This window comes from Cnephaeus nilssonii (assembly GCF_951640355.1).
Source record: "Cnephaeus nilssonii genome assembly, chromosome: X".
Taxonomy (NCBI): Eukaryota; Metazoa; Chordata; class Mammalia; order Chiroptera; family Vespertilionidae; genus Cnephaeus; species Cnephaeus nilssonii.
Genome location: NC_137071.1, coordinates 42,931,143 through 42,948,400, shown reverse-complemented (window position 1 = coordinate 42,948,400; position 17,258 = coordinate 42,931,143).

Genomic DNA, 17,258 nt, shown 5'->3' with positions numbered 1-17,258 from the left:
AATTTAGGTAAGTAATTTATTTATTTATTTCATAAATACATAAATTTTCTTGAATTTAGCAGACAGTACTCGTATTATTTATATTTTATAGTGACGGCAAAAAGTCTAGCCCCGGCCTTGAAAGTGACACTTACGACTTACATTACGGCAAATTCATGACCTTTTAAACAACGACAGCAATCTACTAAAAAAAATTCACTCAAGTGAGAAATATGCCAAAAAATAAAATAATACTATACATAATTTTTTATTTATCATATTTGTAAATTGTACTTATGTTGAAATTTAAAAAAAATATATTACAATACTATTTTTGCGTTCTATGAAAATTTTTGTTGCTCCATATAGACCAAATTTTTAATCAAGAACCACCCCCCCCCCGGTAAATGGTGTCCCTCTTTACCAATGTTAAAATATGGTCACCTTAGCTTAGACCCAAGGAAAAAAATGGGACTGCGCAGACTTTTGTGCAGGCCCGGAGTTCGCACACTTGTGCTTTTTTCCTCTTCAAATCCTTGCTTCTGATTACTAAATCCAATACATAGGGTCACCCAGTTGGGGACACCCTAGGAGACTGCAGGGGAAAGTTGTTTTTCTGGAACCTGGGGATCAGAGCGGGGAGTGACCATCGAAGAACCAGCTCTGGGGCAGCCCACTCCCACAAACCGGTATTGAGTGCCACAGGGAAAGCAGGATCTAAGCACAGGCTAAAGAGGCCCTATAGACCTGGAGGTCAATCCAGAAACACTGCCACCCAGGGGCTGAATCACAAATTGACTCTTGTGTAAACAGCAAATAAAGGAATACAAGAAATTAAGACACACTGCCTGCTTAAAAATCAGGACTGGCATACAACACTGAGGAGCAGTGGAACGCAGGGAACTGCAATACTGAACTGACTGGAAAACAAGTGTGCCAAAAAGAACAATAGAGGAAGTGAATGACCTTCATTACTGCACATTTTTAAAAAAATTTTATTTATTTTTTATTTTATTTATTTTTTCATCTTTTACTTGAGAAGCTAATATTTTTCTTTTTTTCTCACTTAACTTTTCCTTTTTAATTATTACATTTTAATTTTCAATCAGTATTATTATTACTACTATTTTACCTTTTTTTTTAAAAAAAGTGTCATTTTATTTTCTCTATTTTACTTTGAGATTAGTGTTCTACATTTTCTTTTCATCTTTCCATTAGCATCTTTTTACTCTATCTCAACTCTATGTTATGCCATCACTCTCTACCTAACTTTTACCCTTTTGTTGTCCTGTTTCTCTTACCCTTTTCCTGCTTTAGATTTTCCCTATTCTTTCTTTTTACACCCTGTTAAAATTTCACCCTACTTATATATCTAATTTCCAATCCCCTGCTACAAGTCCATGCACACCTCTCTCTTCTCTGTCTTCACTATCCAAAAAAATTGTTTTTCTCTCTGTCCTTTTGTTGTTGTTTGCTTGAATGTTGATTATATTGATTTTTTATGCTTTTTTGTGAGATTGTTTTGCTTATTCTTTTTTTGGTTTTGTTTTCTTATTTCCTTTGTTTTTGTTTATTTTTTTGCTCCAGTTTTCCCTCGCCTTGCTTGATATTAGTTGTTGTTTGTAGTTTGTATTAATCAACAGGTACTTGTTGCTGGCATTTCTTGGGATTAGTGGCTGTTCTACTGAGGTTTCTCCCCATATATATACTTTGTTCCCCTGTTCCTTCTTGTACTCTTTCTTTTCTCTCTTACTTTTTTTCCTTTTCCCAACTTGTTTTTGGCACTCCTTTCTTTTCTCTCTCTCTTCTTCCTTCTCTCCTATCCCCTAATTTGCCTTTCTCTGGTGGTCACCTTTATTTGGGGTTATTAATATTGTGAATACATTCCTGTTCAGTGCTTTGTGCGTTGTCCCTGGTAGTGTTGTATTTTGTGCCTTTAAATGAACACAGGAGAGAGAGAACTACATAACCAGACCCGCTGAGAAGAGAGACCACCAGGAGACAATAAAAAGTCCACATATGAAAGAAAAGTAGGAATCACCAGAAAAGGAAGTCAATGAAATGGAGGCAAGCAACTTGTCAGAGAAAGAATTCAGAGAAATGGTCATAAGATGGCTGAAAAGAATGGAAGAAAATTCAACAATATGAGTAAGAACCAAGAGTAAATGAAGAAGAACCAAGAAGAAATGAAAAAAAAATGACATTGCTGCTGTAAAGAACTCAATGGAAAGCATCAAGAGTAGGCTAGAAGAAGCAGAGGACCACATCAGTGAGCTAGAAGACAAGGTAGGAAAAAATACCCAAGTAGAGCAGCTTCTAGAAAAAAATTTAAAAAGCAGCAGGAGAACCTAAGGGAACTTTGGAACAACAGGAAACAAAACAACATCTGCATCATAGGGCTTCCAGAAGTAGATGAAATTGAGCAAGGAATAGAAAACCTGTTTGAAGAAATAATGACAGGAAACTTCCCTGATATAGGAAAGAAAAAATCAACACAAAACCAAGAAGCTCACAGAGTCCCAAGCAATATGAATCCCAAAAAACCAGCACCAAGGCACATTATAATTAAATTGGCAAACACCAACGACAAAGTAAGAATCTTTTTTTTTTAATTTCTTTATTGATTAAGGTGTCACATATTTGTCCTCATCCCCCCATGCCCATCCCACACCCCTCCCCATGGATGCCCCAACCCTCTGTTGAACTTAAGCATTGGTTAGGCTCATATGCATGCACACAAGACCTTTGGTTGATCTCTTCCCCCTCCCCCCACCCTCCCCTATCCTCCCTCTGAGGCCCGATAGTCCGATCGATGCCTCCTTGTTTCTGGTTCTGTTCTTGTTCATCAGTCTATGTTGTTCATCATTTCCCCTAGATGAGCGAAATCATGTGTCACTAGAGATATACTTATAAGAATTGAATGTGCGACGAGCAATAATAGTTATGCTGACAGGCAAATGAATCAGTCTGTAGTGAGTTTCTTTCTGGACCAACAGTTCTTTTGAGACCCAATATCATTGTCCACCAGTTCCTTATGAGTACATGTCGGCACTGACCCCTCAGCTCTGGATGGTGGACAAATGGTGGTAATGCAGGTCCGACTCCCTCTGGTTTGGTCTCGGCCGGACCCAGGGGCATGGCTTCACCCGGATCCAGGGGCCCATGGCCTCACCTGGACCCGGGACCCAGCCTCACCCGGATCTAGGGGCACACGGCCTCGCCCAGACCCAGGATTCAGCTTCATCTGGACCCAGGGGCGCATGGCCTCACCCGGACCCAGGGGCGCGTGGCATCTCCCGGGCCCAAGATCCAGCCTCACCCGGATCCAGGGGCACACGGCCTTGCCCGGACCCGGGCTCCAGCTTCCCCCGGACCCAGGGGCACGTGGCCTCACCCGGACCCAGGGGCACGTGGCCTCTCCCAGACCCAGGGTCGCGTGGCCTCACCCGGATCCAGGGGCCCACAGCCTCACCCGGACCCGGGGCCAGACTCACCCGGATCCAGGGACCCAGGGCCTCACCCGGACCCGGGACCCAGGCTCACCCGGATCCAGGGGCCCACGGCCTCACCCGGATCCAGGGGCCCACGGCCTCACCCGGATCCAGGGGCCCACGGCCTCACCCGGATCCAGGGGCCCACGGCCTCACCCGGATCCAGGGGCCCACGGCCTCACCCGGACCCAGGGCCAGGCTCACCCGGATCCAGGGGACCACGGCCTCACCCGGACCCGGGGCCAGGCTCACCCGGATCCAGGGGCCCATGGCCTCACCCGGACCCGGGACCCAGGCTCACCCGGATCCAGGGGCACACGGCCTCGCCCAGAACCAGGATTCAGCCTCACCCGGACCCAGGGGCGCATGGCCTTGCCCAAACCCAGGGGCACGTGGCCTCACCCGGACCTGGGGCCCAGCCTCATCCTGACCCAGTTCCCAGCCTCACCCGGACCCAGGGGCATGCAGCTTCACCCGGATCCGGGACCCAGCGGGGTTTCATCTTCTTGATCCCAATTCCTGTTGGTCAATTCCCTCTCAGCAATTCCTTCGGCCATTTTCTCAGAGTTCCAGGGCAGCCACCGCAGAACTCGTTGGGCGGCGGGCTCAGCGAAGCTCCGGTGTGCCCGGTGCACGGCGGCGGGCTGGTCCGGGGTGGCTGCGTCGGCCCTTGGGTCTGCAGCGGTGGCCGGTCGCCGAGCGTGCGCACCTGGCCGCTTCCGGGGCGTTGAGATTCTTGAAGGACTCGGAGGTCAGCAAGCGCGTAGTCTCCCACCCCATGTCTCCCAGGGGCTCGTCTGTCCGTGCTCGGCAGCGAATGAAGCCTTCCCCTCAGCCGGAGACCGCTGGGGGAACTGCGCCGAGCACGATCCAGGCTGCCATTGTGTCGCCTGAGCCGTAGTTTTTAAAGTGTGGTCTTTGGGTCACCGGCATCAGCTTCATCCCGCGTACCCCTCTCTTTTATTCTAGTTGTAGAGCATCTGCTCAGTCAGCCCTCCGGTGGTTCTGGATGGTGTCAGCTCTGCTCTCCCGTCGTAGTCTCAAAATTGTTGTGGTAGGCAGCAATCAGGCTTCTGCCCTATGCCTCCATCTTAGTCCTTGTTTGTATAGTTAAGTCTTGATTGTTGCTGGTGTCACTGGGAGGAATTGTCCTCCAGGCCAATTGGTCGTGCGGACACTCTGTGTCTATAAAGGAAGAGTTGCTGTGCGAGAGACACGTTTATGTGCCGGGTCTTGGTGCAGAAAGGCTTTGGCGTTCACTGCGTCTGCCTCTTGAATGTGTCCCTTATGGGAGTGGTTGAAATCTGGTGTCATCTCACACCGACCACTAGATGCCTTCGTTTCTGGGTCTCCAATGGAGTGTAGGTCAGCTACTGCCTTTGGCCCCTCAGCAGGAATTACAGCATCCCTTATATTCGTGACCTGTTTCAGTGTCTTCCCCTTTTGGCTGCCTCCCTATCGCTCAGCTTCCCCAATTTCCCTAGGTGGTCGCTCTTGATACCCCCCTTTGTGGGCTGAGTGCAAAGTCTTGGTGTTGTTAAGCCTTGATTGCTGTTGGTACACTGGGAGGATGTGACCTCCAGTCCAATTGGCTGTGAGGATCAGCTGTGTCTATGCCGGGAGACAGCCGCATTCAACTAGACTTGCAAAATTGTAAAAGCCTCTGTGTTCAGCTTGGATGGGGCGGAGTTACAGGGCGGAGCTTACCGCCTTGGCTTCCCGTCAGCCCTGCCCTATGAGGTTCCTGTGTCCCTCTGTACTCCCAGCAAACACCTCAGAGAGAAAAGCGCCCTGGAGTTTCGCGCGCTGCCAAACAGTCTAGTCTCTCCCCCAATGAATCTGGATTCCCAGATTCTCGCCCGGAACTGGGTTTCCGTGTAGTCAGAATTGGGGCTCACCACAGTCTGGCGCTTTTGTCTCCTTCCCTCCAGGGCGACTCAGCGGCACAGTCAACAGCCCATCCTCCGCGCACAATCCCGTGCGCACTTCCGGTGCTCTGCTCTTCGCCGCCTCTCTGCACCTCTGCCCCACAGCCCAGCTTTCCCCAGTATGAGCCTGGCTTCCCCGGGTCTTTCCCGGAACTGAGGTTCAGTGCAGTTGGAACTGGGGGTTCAGCACAGTCCGGAGCTTTTGTCTCCTTCCCGCTAGGGCAATCCAGCGGCACAGGCAACAGACCCTCCTGTGCGCACATTCCCGTGCGCAGCTCCGCCCCACAGCCCAGACTCCCCCAGCATGAGCCCGGCTTCCCAGGGTTTCACCCGGGACTGGGGTTCAGTGCAGTCGGAGCTGGGGTTCAGCACAATCTGGCGCTTTTATCTCCTTCCCGCCAGAGAACGCCAGCCAGGCCGTCAGCCGCCCCTTCCTCTCTGGCTCCGTCTTCCCCGCACACGCGCGGGCTCGTGTCTCTGCCCGTGTCTCCATACCTCAAGCTTTTACGGCTTCTCCGATTTTCCTTGTGGTTTTCTCTTTCCTTCTAATTGTGGGCATTTCAGTCAGCCAGCTTTCCTGTGGTTCTGGATGATGTCCGTTTTGACTTTTAGTTGTGTTTTTGAAATTGTTGTGCCCGGCTGTAGGTTAGGTGTTTAACCTATGCCGCCATCTTGGTTTCTCCCAAAGTAAGAATCTTAAAAGCGGCCAGAGAGAAACAGAAAGTTACCTACAAAGGAACCCCCATCAGACTAGCAACTTATTTCTCAACAGAGATTCATCAGGCCAGAAGTGATTGGAATGAAAAATACAAAGTCATGCAAAGGAAGGGTCTGGATCCAAGAATACTGTACCCAGCAAGGCTATCAATCAAAATTGAAGGTGAAATCAGAAGCTTCACAGACAAAAATGGCCTAAGGGAATTTATTACCACCAAACCAGCAATGCAAGAAATGCTAAAGGTTCTTCTGTAAAAAAAAAAATCAAATAGGAAGCGAAGAAAGAACACAGGGGTAAGAATAAAAATGGCTAAAAATAAGTACCTATCAATAATAACTATAAATGTAAATGGATTAAATGCCCCAATCAAAAGACATAGGGTAACAGATTGGATAAGAAAAAATGTCCCATATATCTGCTGTCTACAAGAAACCCAAATCAGAAAAAAATAGGCTCACAGACTGAGGGTGAAAGGATGGGAAAAGGTTTTTAGGCTAATGGAAATGAAAAAAAAGCTGGGGTAGCAATACTTATATCTGACAAATAAGATCTCAAATTGATGGACATAAGAAGAGATAAGGAAGGCCACTTCATAATAGTAAAGGGAGGAATCCAACAAGAAGAAATAACTTTGGTAAACATATACACACCCAAACAGGAGCACCCTAATACATAAAAAAATCTCAGGAGGATATCAAGGGAGAGATTGACAGCAATAAAATCATAGTAGGAGATTTTAATACCCCACTATCACCATTGGACAAATCCTCTAAACAAAAAATAAGCAAAGAAACATCAATCCTAAATGACACACTAGACCAGATGGAATTAATTGACATCTTCAGAACATTTCACCCCAATGCCACAGAATATACATTCTTCTCAAGTACACATGGGTCATTTTCAAATATAGACCATATGTTGGGTCATAGGCAAAGTCTCTTCAAATTCAAGAACATAGAAATCATATCAACCATTTTCAAAAATCACAGTGGCATAAAACTGGAAATCAACTACAGTAAAAACAAACCAAAAAAATCAAACACATGGAGACTAAATGGCATCCTATTAAACAATGACTGGATTACCAGGGAGATCAAGGAAGAAATAAAAAATATCATTGCAACAATTTGCAATGAAAACACAACATTCCAAAATCTATGGGACACAGGGAAAGCAGTCTTAAGAGGAAAGTGCATAGCTCTACAAGCCTACTGCAAAAAAAAAAAAGAAAAAATGTTAATAAATTACCTAACTCTACAACTCAGAGTTGGAAAAAGAGCAACAAGAAAATCCAGTGTAAGCAGAATGAAGGAAATAATAAAGATCAGAGCAGAGATAAATAACATAGAGACCAAAGAAAAAATACAAAAGATCAACCAAACCAAGTGCTGGTTCTTTGAAAGGATTAAAAGATTGATGAACCTCTAGCCAGGCTCACCAAGAAGCAAAGAGAGAGGACCCAAATAAATAAAATCAGAAATGAAAGAGGTGAAATAACAACAGACCCCACTGAAATACAATTGTTAAAAAATACTATGAACAACTCTATTCCAACAAACTGGACAACCTGGAGGAAATGGACATATTCCTAGAAATATATAACCTTCCAAAACTCAATCAGGAAGAATCTAAACAGCTCAATATGCCAATAACTATGGAAGAAATTGAAGCAGTCATCAAAAAGCTTCCAGCAAACAAAAGCCTGGGGCCAGATGGCTTCACAGAGGAGTTTTACAGAACATTCAAGGAAGAAAGAAAACCTATCTTCTTCAGACTATTCAAAAAAGTTCAAGAGGAAAGAACACTTCTAAGCTCCTTCTATGAAGCCAGCATCACCCTAATACCAAAACCAGATAAAGACAACACAATGAAAGAGAATTACAGGCCAATATCCCTCATTAACATAGATGCCAAAATCCTCAACAAAATTTTAGCAAATTGGATCCAGAAGTACATCAGAAAGATCATACACCATGACCAAGTAGGATTTATCCCAGGAATGGAAGGATGGTACAATATCCACAAATCAATAAATGTAATACATCACATAAACAAATTGAGAGATAAAAATCACATAGTCATATCAATTGATGCAGAAAAATCATTTGACAAAATCCAACACCCTGTCTTGATAAAAACTCTCAACAAGGTCTGAATATAAGGATCATACCTCAACATAATAAAAGCTATATATGACAAACCCACAGCCAACATCATACTCAATGGACAAAAACTAAAACCATTTCCCCTAAGAACAGGAACAAGACAGGGATGCCCCCTCTCACCACTCCTGTTCGACATAGTACTGGAAGTATTAGCCATTGCAATTAGACAAGAAGAAGAAATAAAAGGCATCTAAATTGGATAAGAAGAATTAATGCTGTCCTTATTTGAAGATGACATGACATTGTACAGAAAAAAAGTAAAGACTCCATCAAAAAACAGACTTTATAAATGAATTCAGCAATGTAGCAGGATACAAAATTAATGCCAAGAAATCTATGGCATTTCTATACACCAATAGTGAACTTACAGAAAGAGAGACTAAAAAAGCAATACTATTTACCATAGCACTGAAAAAATTAAGATAGCTAGGAATAAACTTGACTAAGGAGGTAAAAGACCTACATGCAGAAAAATACAGGAAACTGAAAAAGAGATAGAGGAAGATGTAAACAGATGGAGGAACACACCACGTTCATGGATTGGTAGAATTAACATCATTAAAATGTCCATACTACCAAAAGCAATTTAGAGATTCAATGCACTCCCCATTAAATTACCAATGGCATATTTCACAGACCTAGAAAGAACTCTCCAAAAATTCATCTGGAATAAAAAAAAAGTTACCAAATAGTCACAGCAATCCTGAGAAAGAAGAATAAAGTAGGTAGGATCTCAATACTAGATTTCAAGCTGTATTACAAACCACTGTTCTCAAAACAACCTGGTACTGGCACAAGAAAAAACATATTGACCAATGGAATAGAATAGAGAATCCAGATATCGACCCAAACCACTATGCTCAATTAATATTTGACAAAGGAGGCATGAACATACAATGGAGTCAAGACATTCTTCAATAAATGGTGTTGGGAAAATTGGACAGATACATGCAAAAACATGAAACTATACCATCAACTTACACCATACACAAAAATAAACTCAAAATGGATAAAGGACTTAAACATAAGACGGGAAACCATAAAAATACTAGAGGAATCCATAGGCAGCAAAATCTGAGACATATGCCTAAAGAACTTCTTCACTGATACTCCTCCTAGGGCAATGAAAGCTAAAGAGAAAATAAATAAATGGGACTTCATCAAAATTAAAAGCTTTTGCACAGCAAAAGAAACCATCAACAAAACAACAAGAAAGCCCACTGCATGGGAGAACATATTTGCAAATGCTATCACTGATAAAGGTTTAATCTCCGACATCTACAGGCAACTTATACAACTTAATAAAAGGAAGATAAATGATCCAATAAAAAAATGGGCAATGGACCTAAATAGAATCTTTTCAAAAGAAGACAGAAGGAAGGCCAAGAGACACATGAAAACATGCTCAAAGTCACTAATTATTCAAGAGATGCAAATCAAAACAACAATGCGGTACCATCTCACACCTGTCAGAATGGCTATCATCAACAAATCCACAAATGGTAAGTGCTGGCGAGGATGCAGAGAAAAAGGAACCCTCGTGCACTGCTGGTGGGAATGCAGACTGGTGCAGCCACAATTGAGAACAGTATGGAGTTTTCTCAAAAAAACTAAAAATGAAACTCCCATTTGACCCAGTAATCTCACTCCTAGGAATATATCCTAAGAAACTAGAAACACCAATCAGAAAGGATATATGCACCCCTATGTTCATAGCAGCACAATTTACAATAGCTAAGATTTGGAAACAGCCTAGGTTCCCGTCAGCAGATGACTGGATCAGAAAACTGTGGTACACAATGGAATACTATGCTGCCATAAAAAAGAAGGAATTCTTACCATTTGCAGCAACCTGGATGGGACTGGAAAGCATTATGCTAATTAAAATATTTCAGTAAATGAAAAATACCAAATGATCTCACTCATTTGTGGATAATAAATAACATTATAAACTGATGAACAAAATGATAGATACAGAGGCAGTAAAGCATCAAACAGACTGTCAAATTACAGCGGGAAGTTTAGGGAGAGGTGGGGGAGATATGAGTTCAACTGAAGGACTTGTATGCATGCATATAAGCATAACCAAAGGACGCAAGACACTGGGGGTTGAGGGCATGTATGGGAATGGGTTGGGGGGGGCAATAGGAAGATATGTACACATGTAATATCTTAATAAAAAAATGGAAAGAGAAAGAAAAGGCATCCAAATTTGAAAGGAGGAAGTAAAATTCCCATTATTCAAAGATGATGTGATATTGTACATAGAAAACCCTAAAGACTGTACTAAACAAACAAACAAACAAAGAACCCCACTAGATTTAATAAATTAATGTGGTAATATAGCAGGATACAAAATCAATGACCCAAAATCAATGGCTTGTTTTTACATGAATAATGAGTTCTCAAAGGAGAAACTAAATAAAGAATTCCATTTACCATTGGAAAAAACAAAACAAAACATTAAGATGCTTTGGAATAAATTTAACCAAGTAGGTAAATGTCTTTAATTCAGAAAACTATAGGATATTGAAAAAAATAGATTGAAGAAGATATAAAGTATGTATAAAGTATGTGAAAGAATAGACTGTGTTGATGGGTTGATATAATTAATGTCATTAAATTATCCATACCACTCAAAACAATCCACAGATTCAATAGAATCCATATTAAAAATACAAACAGCATATTTCACAGATCTAGAATGAATACTTCAAAAATGTATATTGAATCAAGAAAAACTCCAAATAGCTGCAGTAATTTTGAGAAAGATTAACAATGCTGGAGGAATCATAATATCAGACATCAAGTTATACTATAAAGCCACCATAATAAAAATAGCCTGGTACTGCCACAAAAACATGAATATAGATAAATGGAATAGGATAGAGAACCCATAAATTGATGCAAGTCATTACACTCAATTAATATTTGACAAAGAAGCAAGAACATAAAATGAAATCAAGATAGTGTCTTCAATAAATGGTTTTGAGAAAATTGGACAGATAAGTCCAAAAAAATAAAACTAGACAACCAACTTACACCATACACAAGAATAAACACAAAATGAATAAAAGACTTAAATGTAAGTCAGGAAACCATAAAAGTCTTAGTAGAAACAATAGGCAGCAAATCTCCAACAACCCTGTTAGGAAAAATTTTATGAACACATCTCCTAGGGCAAAGAAACTAAGGAGAAAATCAACAAATGGTATTATATCAAAATAAAAAGCTCTGCTCATCAAAGGAAGCCATAAAAAAAAATGAAAAGGGAGACCACTGTATGGGAGAACATATTTGGCAATGATACCTCTGATAAAGGGTTAATATCCAAAATATATAAATAAAAGAAGGGAAATAACAAAGATCAGAGTGGAAATAGAGACTAAAATATCAATACAAAGATTAATAAAACCAAGAGCTGGTTCTTTGAAAAGATAAACAAGACTGATAAACCTCTAGCCAGACTCATCAAGAAACAAGGAGAGAGGACCGAAAAAAAAAAAAAATTAGAAACGAAAGAGGTGAAGTTACAACTGACCCTACGGAAATACAAAAGATTATAAAAAAAAAATGCTATGAACAACTATATTGCTAAAAACTGGACAACCTAGATGAAATGGATGTATTCCTAGAAAAATACAATCTTCCAAAACTCAATCAGGAAGAATCAGAAAATCCGAATAGGCCCATAACTACTGATGAAATTGAAGCAGTATTAAAAAAAAAACAGCAACACACAAGCCTAGCTGGCTTGGCTCAGTGGATAAAGCGTCAGCCTACGGACTGAAGAGACCCGGGTTCGATTCCAGCCAAGGGCATATGCCCAGGTTGTGGGCTTGATCCCCAGTGGGGGGCGTGTGGGAGGCAGCTGATCAATGATTCTGTCTCATCAATGATTCTCTCTCATCTTGATGTTTCTATCTCTCCTTCTCCCTTCCTCTCTGAAATCAATAACTATATTTAAAAATTTTTTAAAAACAAAAACAAACAAACAAAAATACACAAAACCCCCGGCAAACAAAAGCCCTGGACTATATGGCTTCACATGCGAGTTTTACCAGACATTCAAAGAAGGAGTAATTCCTATCCTCCTCAAACTATCCTAAAAAATTAAAAATTGAACTTTCTTTTGACCCAGTGATCCCACTCATAGGAACATATCCTAAGAATCCTGAAACACCAATCAGAAAGAATATATGCAGCCCTATGTTCATTGCAGCACAATGTACAATATCAAAAATTTGGAAGCAGCCCAAGTGCCCATCAACAGATGAGTGGATAAAAAGATGTGGTACATTTACACAATGGAATACTATGAAGCTATAAAAAATAAAGAACTCTTATCATTTGTAACAGCATGGGTGGACCTAGAAAAATTTTGCTAAGCAAAATAAGCCAGTCAGAGAAAGATAAGTATCACATTATCTTACTCATATGTGGAATCTAATGAACAAAATAAGCTGATGAACAAAATAAATCCAAAGATATAGAAGCATGGAACAGACTGATGAATTACAGTGGGAAGGCAGAGGTGGGGTGGGGGTGTGAATGATTAACTAGAAACATATGAATATATGCATAGCCCATGGACACAGACAATAGAGTGGTGAAGGCTTGGGAGGGGCAGGTACAGGGTAGAGGATCAATGTGAAAAAACAAAGGGGACATCTATAATACTTTCTTTTTTTTAATATATTTTATTGATTTCAGAGAGGAAGGGAGAGGGAAAGAGAGATAAAAACATCAGTGATGAGAAAGAATCACCGATCAGCTCGAGCCCACAACCCAGGCATGTGCCCTTGACCAGAATCGAACCTGGGACCTTTCAGTCCACAGGCCATCGCTCTATCCACTGAGCCAAACCAGCTGGAGCAGACATCTGTAATACTTTCAACAATAAGATAAATTAAAAAATAAAGATCAAAGTGAATTTCCAATGACATTAGGAAAAAATAATTCCCAGTTTCAGTCTGCAGTCCCTGGAGTTCAATGATGTAATCCACACTAGTGGTACCAGGTGAAGTTTGACTATATCTGACTTAAAAACAGACTGGGTTCAATTTAGTCTACAGTAGTGCTTAAACACCAGCTCTTTGTTTTTCTCTAGATTCAACATTAGAAACTTCTGGTGGCAGTTGCCATTCTCCATTTGCTTGGAATCCATCCACAGTCTCCATTCTTTGAGATCTGATCTTTTAATCCTATCCCTCTTCCCAGTTTGTTATGACTGGTGTCCACCGTTCCTTGTCCTCGGTTATTGTTGATTTATGTCAATGTGCACATGAGGTAAGGGCTAACTCTAAAAGATAATATTGGAATCCAAAGACCTTAGGTATTAGTTGATTCTGAGGAAACCCAAAGACTTAGCTAAAAGACATAGGATTCATTATATCCAAAGATATGAGTGTGCCACATTATAACACACTTTCTCATTTTCTATTTAATAACTGTAGTCCCAGAAGCTTCAGATATCTAGAAAAATGGCAAAAATTTCACTAAAAATGAACTAGAATTAAACAGTCATTATAAGATACTAGAGGCCCAGTACATGAAATCACGCAAGACCCAGACTCACTGTGCCAGTGGGACCCCAGTCCCACCACACCAGCAGGAACCCAGACCCACCATGCACAAGTAGCTCGCCACCGCTAGCCACCACGCTGCGTGAGCTGTGAACCCCACATGAGCACCTCCATGCCATGTGAGCCGTGAGAGCCATGAGCCCTGCCCTGCTGCCATGAGAGGCTCATGGCTCACAGGCTGGGGGGAAAGACCTAGAGTTGATCCATGCACCTCCTGGTGACTGGTCATTTGGTCATTCCAGTGTTCTGGCATTAGGGCCATTAGCCTTTTATAATATAGATGTTCCAATTAGATTAAATTTCTCAGTTAAGAAATACACTTTGAGAGCAAGGTATTACAAGCAGAATAGGCAGAATGGGATATTTACTTAATTGATACACAGGAGTTTACAGAACACTTCCAGATTCCAAACTAGGTTATATAAGATACTAAAGGCCTGGTGCATGAAATTCGTGCACTGGGGAGTCCCTCAGCTAAGCCTGCACCCTCTCACAGTCCAGGACCCCTTGCTCCTTACCTCCCACTTGCTCACTGCTCCGTACCGCTTGGCTTGCTGCTCCTTAGCGCTGCCGCAGAGGTGGAAGAGGCACCTGCCACCGCAGCTGCACTCGCCAGCTGTGAGCCTGGCTTCTGGATGAGCGTCACTACCCCTGTGGGAGTGCACTGACCACCAGGGGGCAGCTCCAGTGTTGAGTGTCTGCCCCCTGGTGGTCAGTGAGCATCATAGCAACTGGTCATTCTGGTCATTCCACTATAATGGTCACTTAGGCTTTTATTATATAGACTAGAGTCCCAGTGCACGGATTCGTGCATGGGGGGGTGGAGGGGTCCTTCAGCCTGGCCTGTGCCCTCTCGCAATTCTGGACCCCTTGGGGATGTAGCAGTGCGCCAAGTGCTGCACTGGTTGTGCTCATCCCAGCCCGCTGCACCTGCTGCTGCCGTGGAGTTGGGAGAGGCTCCCGCCCCTGCAGCTGCGCTCGCCAGCTGTGAGCTCGCCTTCTGGCTGAGCAGCGCTTCCCCCTGTGAGAGTGCATTGACCACCAGATGGCAGCTCCTGAATTGAGTGTCTGCTCCCTGGTGGTCAGTGCGTGTCATAGCAACTGGCCAACAGGTCTTGCCAGTCGTTCTGTTGTAACTATTGCTTAGGCTTTTATATATATAGATTGGTTACACATAGACACAGACAACAGTATGGTGATATTCAGAGGGAAAAGTGGGTGGGGGTAGGTTGAGGTGGGCAAAGAGGGGATAAATGGGGATGGAAAGAGACTGCTTTGGGTGATGAGCATCCAATGCAGGGGACAAGTGATGTTTTGTTGAGTTATACACTTCAAACCTATATGATTTTTTGAACCAATGTCACCCCAATAAATTCAATAAAAAGAGACTATTAAAATTATTATTTAAAATAAAACTACCCAAAGCTTCAGACAAGCTTTTTTTCAGGTGTCTTTAACTTCTTAGTAAAAAATTACACTAAGGCCCAGCCTGGGTGGCTCACTGGTTGAGCATAGACCTATGAATCAGGAGGTCACAGTTTGATTCCAGGTCTGGGCATATACCTGGGTTGCAGGCTCAAAACCCAGGGGTCATGCAGGAGATAGCTGATCAATTATTTTATTTCATCATGATGATTTATTTCTCTTTCTCTTCCTTCCTCTCTGAAATAGATAAAATATATATTTTAAAAAATGACACCAAGAACTATAGTAAAAAAAAAAATCCTAAATCTAGGGTGGAACCCCAAACATTTTTTTCAACATTGTTTAATTTTTCCTGAGTATAATTTTCATTTTAGCTTACTTAGTAGAGAAAGTAAAAAATATTGCTATCAGGCTCTCAATATCAGTTTCCAATTTGACCACATATTATGTCATATAGTTATTAAACTCTATCAATTTTAATTTATTTTTGCTATTTTAAGGAAATAATGTAGCAGTTTAGCAGGAAATCCATCAGAGTTCTGTCAACTCTGGTAGATGTTTAAAATATAGACTTGTTATCAGGGCTTATAACTGCAGGCTACCAAATCTTCATCAGCTTTTAACATGTTGGTAGGACTTGGGGAAGCCATTCTTCCCCAAAAAAACACACAGGAAGAAAATGGCAAAACCACAAGGATGATACTGAAGATCTTTGACTTGAAAGGGCTTGTAATGCAGCAAGTGATTTTTAGAATTTTACCTGTTCACATTGTTGGTCTATTATTCTGTCATGCAAACAAAAAGAAAAATCTGTGGTAGACTTTAGAGCCCATTTAGAAGCTCTCATTTTTACAATATTTGGGATTCCATACAATATTTATTTAAGGCAACTTAGACTGCTTTGTAAACTTATTATATTCTGAGATTAGTGAATTGATTTAAAGAATTCAGAAAATAAGATACGAGGTTACAGGCCTGGATGAACTCATGACTATAGCTGAGCACTTTGAAAGAATGCTAGAACAAGACACAAAATAACACCAAGGCTTTGTACCTCCATAGGGGTCCATTATCAAAACACTGATCCAAAAATCAATGTCCCATTTGAAATAAACTGAAATGCTGAAAAAGGGATTGTTCTCACAGGCCTTATGCAAATTTTTCAATATCAACTTAAGTGTCCCCAATATGGACATCTACCAGAGTTGACAGAACTCTGATGGATTTCCTGCTAAACTGCTACATTATTTCCTTAAAATAGCAAAAGTAAATTAAAATTGATAGAGTTTCATTAATTTATGATATAATATTTGGTCAAATTGGAAACTGATATTGAGAGCCTGATAGCAATATTTTTTACTTTCTCTACTAAGTAAGCTAAAATGAAAATTGTACTCAGGAAAAATTAAACAAGCTGGATAAAATGTAGTTGTAAGGACAGATCAGCCTATTTATTCCTGTGGTTACAATCCAGTTCTTTGGGTAACTGGAAACAACTGTTTTTATCTTGCAAATGTTTAAGATCAAAAGGTGTGACTAGAAGTTCAAGGTTCATATGACCTTTTTGCTAACACCCAAAACCTTGCCTATCTCTCAAAATGATTGCAGATAGTATAAAAGATATGGGCATTGGAAATAGGATTGTACTGTACTTAACTTTTTTAATTAAATGAAGGGTAGTTAGTAAATACCTAGATCATTTACAAATAAGGTAAAATATCAAAGCATTAATTACTGAACATAGGGTAATCTAGGTTTGATTTCCTGTTGCAGAAAAACTAAAGATAAATTTGAGTATTTTTCTATGCTAAGCAATTTCCTATTGAAAAACACATTTTTAGAACTTATAAAAAGTATATATCTGTTACTTCATTAAATTCTAATATAACAGTTCACAAATGCTAACCTCCTAGTTTTTAATATAAATTAATGTTTGTAAGGATTAAGGATTCTAATTAATTCAT